General features: G+C 41.9%; 1 long non-coding RNA gene across 2 annotated transcripts in view; it reads left to right on the forward strand.

Annotated features, from left to right (window-relative positions):
- LOC142501596 (uncharacterized) overlaps positions 1 to 6577 on the forward strand; it is an 11522-nt gene extending 4945 nt beyond the window's left edge. For both annotated transcript variants that reach the window (XR_012803521.1, XR_012803522.1), the window contains exon 3: positions 5985 to 6577. This is a non-coding gene — a long non-coding RNA (uncharacterized LOC142501596). The remainder of the gene's footprint in view (positions 1 to 5984) is intronic.
- The last annotated feature ends 2216 nt before the right edge of the window (positions 6578 to 8793 follow it).

An 8793-nucleotide genomic window follows, 5' to 3' on the forward strand; every position in this document is an offset into this window, starting at 1 on the left:
CCCCACGCATCTCCCCCTCCCCTCTGTCCCCCATACCTGAAGCGGCGGTGGAGGCTGCAGGTAGAAGCCGGGGAAGGGAGAGCCGGATAAAGCCGGGGGAGCGGGCTCTGGGGGTGTGGAGGGTGGCGGGGAAGGGGGAGCCGGGCTCTGAGGTTGTGGCTTCCTCCTGGGGCACTACTATTGAAATAGTTTCCTTCCCTGGTAAATACAGATGCAAATAATGTGTTTAATACCTCTTTTTCCTTATGTCCGATATTTTGCCTGCCCATGTCACACTGAAAGGGTCCTATATTTTATTTTCTATTTTTTTTGTCATTAAGGTAAATAACATTTTAGGGTTGATCTTACTTTCTATTGCAATCCTTTTGTCATTATCCATTTTTGCTCATTTTTTTTCTATAACACAAATTTTATTGAAGTTTTTCATCATGTAACAATACACAGTTTCATATTCATATGCATCACATCTGTTATACATAAAATCGAACTTGTACGAAAAAGAAAATCTGAACATAAATCAGGAGGGGTGGGGGGGGGGAGGAGGAGGGAGTCCATCCATCTTCCATTCCAAGTTTCCCCTCTTCCAAAGTGCTGGCGTAAGTCTCCCACGTGGCCAACCTCTCTGCTCTCTACTTAGCATTCTACTTTAGATGTATTCCTGCTAATACTTGTCCTTTTTGAGTCAGCGGAGAACTCGTTTCCAAAACTATAACAGCAAAATTGTAGTACCATCCTCCCCTGGGATGTCCGTTTGTGCTAGCCACATAATCCAGACTTTTAAAAATTTAGCGCCAGTATCATTAACCAAACTCGTAAACTATTCCATCTGGCATACAAACCAAATTCTATTTCTGATTGCAGGAATAGTTGGAATTTCTGACTGTTTCCATACGGCTGTGATCGCACACCTCGTCGCTGTTGCAAAGTGTGCCACTAGTACTTGTATAACTTTGTATTCTTGAGAGCCCCACTACTAGCCTGTTTATTAGGAACAGCCAGGGGTCTAATGGGATTGTGAAGCCCAAAATCCTCTGGAGCCAATCTTTAATTCGCTCCCATATGGGGAGTATCCGAGGGCAGGACCACAGCATATGTAAGAGATCTGCCTCACCTCCATATTGCTTTGGACACAATGGGGAGTATCCTGGCACGAATTTAGATAATTTCAGCGGAGTGAGGTACCACCTCATTAAAACTTTATACGCTTTCTCCCTTAACGTCATACATATTAAGCTTTTAGCTGCCGCTGTAACTATTTCTGTCCATTCCTCTTCCTCTAGAGTTTCCCCTAGGTCCTGTTCCCATAGTGTCATATAGTTCAATTTCTTTGAGTATGCTACCCCCGAACAGACCACCTCCGGTATAGCTGAGAAATGAGTCCCCTAGTTTCTGTTTTTAATATACAGTTTTTCAAAATTTGTCAAATGGGGGCGGGGCAAAAATGTATTGTAGAATGCTCTGATCTGGAGGAATCTAAAAAATTCTGTATGTGGAATGTCCTTTTTCAGACTTAATTTGTTTGAATGTTTTGATGCTATTTCTACCCACCAGATCCTTAAGTCGGAAATAACCTGTTTCCAAATGAGAAAATCTCTGCTGTTTAGATCTGGAGTGAAATCTGGATTACCGTGTATGGGGGTCATTAATGATTTTTTTTGCCATCAGTGAGCACCTAAATTTAATCGCCTCCCAAATTGCAAGTGAATTGGTCATTGAGGACAGCGGTTCTTTAATGGATTGATGAATCTGTTTTGGGGTCCATATCAGGTTGTGCAGTTCCAGTGGGGCACATATTTCTGTCTCCAATTCCAGCCATCTTTTTAGACTCGGATCTGTGTGCCATTGTGATATTTCACACAGTTGGGCCGCTTTGTAAAAGGATAACAAGCAAGGTAACGCTAGCTCCACCCCCCCAAGTTGGTCTTTTAAAAATAATTCCTTTTATTCTTGGTCTCATGCCCCCAGATGAATTTAGATATTAACGATTGGAGCAAGGCTATGTCTTTATTTCTTAATGGGATTGGAGCGTTTGAAATAGATATAAAATCCAAGGAAGGAGGTTCATTTGTATGCAATATACTCTGCCCATCCATGAAATTCTGTATGTAGACCACCTTCTGATATCCTCCCTTAATGTTTGTATTATTGTAGGGAAATTCGCCCAATAGAGGGATTTAAAATTATTCGTAATCTATACCCCTAAATATTTAATGGACTCCGGTTGCCAATTGAAATTAAAGTTGATGTATATCGATTTGTTTCTCTTGGCAATTTTATGTTCAATGCTTCAGATTTTGTTTGATTAATTTTGAATCCTGAAATCCTATTTGTCAAGGAGGTTAAATAAATTGGGCAGGGAGGTGAGAGGCCTAGATATAGTGAGGAAAATGTCATCTGCGTATAATGCCACTTTGTGCGTCTGATTTTTTTCAGTTGGATACCTGTGATATTTGGGTTTGACCGAATTTGTCCTGCCAGGGGATCCATACACAGGTCAAATAATAAAGGCGACAAAGGGATCCTTGCCAGGTACCACTCTTAATTGCAAACAGTCCCAAGGGGTATATCCCTGATGGATCACTTTCGCTGCCGGGTTCCCATAAAGTGCCAGGATTGCTTTTAAAATTCTAATCCCAAAACAAAATGCCCCAACCGTGGCCCGCAAGTATGGCCAGTCTATCCTGTCAAAAACTTTTTCAGTGTCTAGATTGAACGCTATTACCCGGATCTTCTTTGAGTGTGCCATTTCGATTAAGTCAATTATGCGTCTAGTGTTATCGGCCGCTTGTCTATCTTGAATAAAACCCACCTCATCCGGATGAATCAGTTTAGGCAGGATATGACTCAATCTATTGGCCAGCATTTTAGAATATATTTCGATATCCGAATTGATTAATGAAATCGGCCTATAGCGCTTAAAATTTGTAGGCTCTTTCCCTTGTTTATACATTAACGAGATGGACGCTTGGGAGCATCTGATCCGGGTTCGAAGCTCTTGCTAATACTGCATTGAACATCCGGAGCTAGTTGTTTGACAATTTTTTTGTAGTATAGATTTGAGAATCCATCAGGGCCCGGTGCTTTGGAGGGTTTCATGTTCTTAATCACTTGTATCAGCTCCTCTTTAGAGAGATCTCTTTGTAGCACTTCACCCTCCTCTCTGGTCAATCTAGGTAATTGTGAGTCCCTCAGAAACTCCTTCAGAGCTTGACTTGTGCTATTATTATGGCTGACCTTTTATTCCCCATTATATAACTCCTCATAATAGTTTTTTAATTCATTCACAATTGATTTTGGGTTAGAAGTTAAAGTGCCTGATCTCAATTTGATAGCGTGGATCCCATAATTAGACTGTGTGTTCCTCAATTTGTTTGTTAGTAAGGTATCTGGCTTGTTTGCTTTCTCATAAAATTTCTTCTTTGACCAACTCAGTGACTTTTCAGGGAGGTAAGTAACAAATTTAGCTCTATTCTAATGTCTTTGAGCTCTTTTAAAGTATCCGTCCTTCCCATTTTCTTATAAAAATCTGAGTTTTTTTTTTTTTTTGTAATTGTAAGATTTTGGCCTCTTTTTCTTCTTTTTACGTCCTACTGCTATCCTAATAAGTGTGCCCCTAAGGGTTGCTTTGTGTTCTTCCCACAAGGTGATCTTTGAATTAACGCTATCTTGATTTATCCTAAAGAAATGTTCTAACATCTATTGACTGGCTGACCTCTGGTATGTTTATCATTGCCTCATTCAATTTCCAATTTGCTCAAGGTCTATCTAGGCTGAATTGGGAGCACCTGATTTCAAGCGGTGCATGGTCTGACCATGAAATATCATGGATCTTATTGTAAGCTATCTGTGGAACCAGTCAGTTTGATACTAAGTAGTAGTCTATTCGGCTATAACTATCATGTGGGTGTGAAAAGAAAGTAAATCCTTTTTCTCCCGGCTGTAACTCCCTCCAGGTATCAGATGTCTTTCTCTCAGTTCCTTAATCAGAGCTGCTGCCCACTCTTTTCTGAAAAACCGAGCTTGAGATGACCTGTCTTATCTCCGGGTCTAGAATCCTATTGAAGTTCCCTCCCAACACTATGTGTCCTTTAGATATGTCTAGTACTTTAAAGAAGCTGGAGAAAAATGACAGGTCCTGTTCACACGGTGCATATACGTCCGCTTTGTCCATGGGTGTCCCTGGCATGAGCCCACTAATATATCTGCCCTCTGAGTCTTTACTGATCTGGTCCGCTATGAAGGAACGCCTATTGTGAAGAATTGCAACCCCCCCCTTTTTTTTTACCTTAGCTGAGGAGAAATAGTTATTTCTAAAATCTGTCTAAATATTTAGGTAAGTTCGTCTTGCTAAAGTGTGTCTCTTGTATTAAGACAACATCCGCTTTCATTCTTTTATACTGTCATGGCTACTCTTCTCTTATTTGGACTGTTGAGGCCTTTAACGTTGTGACACTATGTTTAGAGCCATTCAGTGTCCTTTTTAGCTCCGTTTACGTCGTCATTAGCCCTCCTACCTGGGCCACGTGGGAGATGTTCAGACCTTGGAAGAGCCTGAGCCGAGAGGGAGGACTAGACAAGGGAGTGGGGGAAGGGGGAAACACACAAAAAAAAACATGAAAACAATACAAATCATAAAGCACGAGCCGCCTTTGGCCACGCTGGGCCTCGGCTCAACTGCCCTTGGGTGTATACTTCTACTTAGACCTTGATAAGCGAAGGTCCAGTCTCCTAAGTCCACAGTGCGCTCAGGACCCTTCTGGACTTTTTCTTGCACATGCGGCTACTCCTCTGTCCCTCGGTTTCCGGAATGTGCACTGCTTGGTATCCCTGCTCCTAGCCCTTCCCCAGCGCAATCAAATACTGTATGTATATTTCTCTCAACTAACACAACTGCTAACCTCTAACTGCACATTGTTTTTTTTTTAATATTTTATTTTTTCACCCCTATTTTTGTTTATATACTTATTAGACCACTCTTTGATCTGACAGATCTCCTAATGTGTGACCCTAATCCTCCCAAAAGTCGCCTTCTTTTATATTTTCTTCGCCTGTTGTAGTACCCTTCCCCCTATGGTTTTTTAGGAAGGGCTTCCATTTTTTGCCGCTCACTGTTTTTAGACTTCTCCCTCCCCTATGATTAAATTACTTGGGTGGGATTTTCACAATTCAAGGACCTCCACGAGTCCAGCAGGTGGCACCTGTCATCCTGTTGAACTGAATGTTTTAGTTTTCCTTGCGGGCTCAGCTAGCTATAACCTTTCTAATCTCTGTTATTCCTTCAGTTTTCTATCTTAATGTAAAGACTATGCTATATGTGCAAAAACAGAAAGAAGAGTAATCAAAACCCATAACTTACTACTCTACCTTGAACTGTAACTTGTACATGTCAAACAGAAAGTACCGTTACACAGTTGCCCGTCTCCCTATTGTACAGAACCCTATGTCTTCCCCTTAACTTTTCAGTGACCGGTTCTTCCCTGGTTTGCCCTGTCCTTCTTCTAACCCTTCTGAATGGGTGCATATGGACCCTTTCTAACATGGAATGATTTCTTTCTCTATTAGCCCCTCTTGCTCTTCTGATTTCTGTTCCTCCTTGACTGGCTTCCTCTCTAACCCCTATGTCCCCCTCACCTTCGGCTCTTCTTTCCCCTCTGTAATTCCCCCTCCTCCGTGTCCCACTATATCTCTATTTATCCCCTTCTATTTTTACTCTCCTCTTACCTCCTGCCACCCTTCATCATCCCTCTGCTCATTTAAAAGTTGCCCTGCTTATATTATGCTTAGGCTGCCTCTCCTTCCAAAAGTCCGCCCGCTGCCCCCCAGACTTTCTCCCTGCCGCTTTTCATCAGCCTCAGCCATGCAGGCAGGGGTAAGGACCCGTCCGCTTAGCTGTATGAACACCCGTCGATCATCTCCTCTCCCTTCTCTCTGGCCGAACTCCAAGGCGCCTTTCCTTCCCCCGATCTGCTCCTCTCCCTCTCCAGATCATCCCAGGGGTTCCTCATCACCCTGGCTCCCGCTCTCGGCAGCACGGATCTCCGTCTCCATTGGCTTCCCTCTAGAACTCGCCGCTCCAGTCTCCTTCCTCCATGTCTGTCTCGATGGGTGTCCTTTTCCTTCGGCTGTCACAACGATTTCTGCCTCCATTCCAATCCTTAGCCGAAGACCAGGTCTGGAATCCAAATCGAGGAAGAAACGTCAACTTTTTGCAAAATAGGGTAATGCAGTTTTAAATCTTAGTTGCCTGTCTCCAACTGCAACTGTGTATTGTAGGTGTTCTTAATTGGCAGCCATTCCCCTGCTGCCTTGTGGTGAGCTACCGGCTTCTTTCCAGGTCTGAGGGACAGGATCTTCAGCTTCTAGGTGAGAGACTTTGCTTTTTAATCCTAATCTTTTCAGGAATGTGTCCCCTTCTACCGATCTCAGAGATGGATTTGCCATTCTTAATCACAAGTAAGCCAAATGGAAAAATCCACCAGTATTTAACCCCCTGGTCTCAAGATCTTTGTGATATATTGCAGGTTTCTGCATCTGCTCAAAGTCACTGGGGATAGATCCTAGTAAACTTGTAATTTTGTGCCTTCAAAAATTATTTGGCTCGTGTTTCTGGCGATTTGGGTCACGGACTCTTGTTTAATAGTAATGCAGACGCAATATTATGTCTCTAGGCATGTCCTGTTTGTAGTTTGGCCCTCAGTGCTCTGTGGCACCTGTCCATTAAAATAAACGCACCCCAGTGAGATTCATGGACTCCTCTTATTCATAAGTTATTTCTTCTTTCCCTGTTCTCCAGGTCCTCTTGTTTATCAGCTAATTCTGCATTTGATTTTTCAGGTATGTAGACGTCTTTTCTTGTTTTTTAGCGCTTTTATTATGACATCTAATTTTCTTTCCAAGTCATCAGTCCGTGTGCCTATATTAGTAATGAACTCTTAGCTCCTGGATCTCAGTCTGAAACAGGGGTTTGAGATTAGTGAATAGATCTTTCAGGTCAGACGACTTCAGGTCACTTTTTGTGACCAGATAGCTTTCTGTCCCGACACTACTTTCCCGTTCTGAATCGGAGCAATCTTGCAGGATGACCTCTGTCCCCGCACCAGACATTCTCGGCTTGTCGAAATCCTTGCAAGTCTGTTTTCTTTTGCAGTGCTTTTGTCGGCATCCTGGTGTTTTGCTGCCGATCTTTGTATATTATCTCTGGTTGTTAGCAGTTTATTGGTGTTTTAAGGCTGATTGATTGCGCTGGGTTGGACAGAGCTTAGATCTTTGCCACAATTTTTGCTCATTTAATGCCCTTTTACAACTTTTGTTACAGTACTAATAATTCTGATATGCCTGTCCCTTCTGACTTGAAAGAATTTAAATGCCTGCACGTTTCCATTTCCTCCCCTACCTGTTTGTTTAGCCACATTGGTTTTGCCTTGTTCCTTTTATACTTATTACCAGAGTATACACTGATATGTGTGCTTTTCTAACATTTTAAAGACTGCCCATTCATCTTCCACATTTTCCCTGCAAAAACCTCATCCCAAATTATTTCTTGTAGATTAGTCATCAGTTTATTACAATCTGCCTTTCTAAAGTTTAAAGTCTGTTGAACCCAAGTAATATGGTTTTTGATAATTTACTTCAAATTAGATCATATGATCAGTTACCCAAATGTTCAAACTTGAATATTTATTATTTCTACATTGTTTGATACCACAAAATCCAGTATTGCCCCTCTTCTGGTTGATTCCTCAATAATTTGGGTCATGTAATTGTCTTTAAGCACTCCTAAAAACCTATTTAATTGTAATGCTAATCTCATTGCCCCAGTCTACAGTATATCTGGATACTTAAAAAAATCACCCATTCTGGAAATAGAACCTAGTTTTTAAGCCTTCTCTATTTGCAAAAGTATTTTGGCTTCCTCTATCTCAGATATTTGGAGGTTTATAGCATCTCTACAAAAATGTTCATTGTACTTTTACTTCCACTGCCAATTTCTATCCACAATGGCTCTACATTTATCATTCCCTTCATATACATCTTCCCTTATAATAGGTTTTAGATCCGGTTTAACATACTTCACCTCTATTTGCTCGATCCTTCCGAAAAAGACAACCCTCCAAATTAACTGCCCAGTCAAAGTTTCATCCCACCATGTTTCAGTAATGCCTATATCATACTGCTCCCTTGTAGCTTTTAATTCAAGCTTCCCCATTTTTTCTGTCAGGCATGCATTAGAAAGCATTGAAGGTTTTATTTTATTTTTTCAGTTTACCATTATCTTAACTGCTTCTGCCTTTCTACAACAGTGTTTCCCCAACTCCAGCCTCAGGGAACCCCAACACGTCAGGTCTTAAGAATATCCCTGCTCCAGCACATGTGGGTTAATTAGCAGCTCAGTCATTTTGACTGATCCACCTGTGCTGGAGCAGGGATATCCTTAAGACCTGACCTGTTGGGGTTCCCTGAGGACTGGAGTTGGGAAACACTGTTCTACACCAATTGGGTTTAGTACTCGTTTCTAGTATTATCTGCACTTAATATGGTGTCTCTGCTTGCCAAACTCCCACTTGCCCCCATTCTACCTCCACGACCCCATGCCTTTTCCTCATCTAATCTATTTAGCTCTTTGTCCCTCCCCCCTCCATCCTAGTGTAAAATCTCCTCCAACATTGTAACAAAGTACAAGTATAACTAAACAGGGTTAGCCAACAGCCCTTTTATAACCGTCTCAGAAGTTCTTGTCCTACTACCTCAGCTGGAAAGAGGAATTAATTAGCCTACTGGTGTCTGCCATGCCAT

This window comes from Ascaphus truei, chromosome 8 (genome assembly GCF_040206685.1).
Source record: "Ascaphus truei isolate aAscTru1 chromosome 8, aAscTru1.hap1, whole genome shotgun sequence".
NCBI lineage: Eukaryota > Metazoa > Chordata > Amphibia > Anura > Ascaphidae > Ascaphus > Ascaphus truei.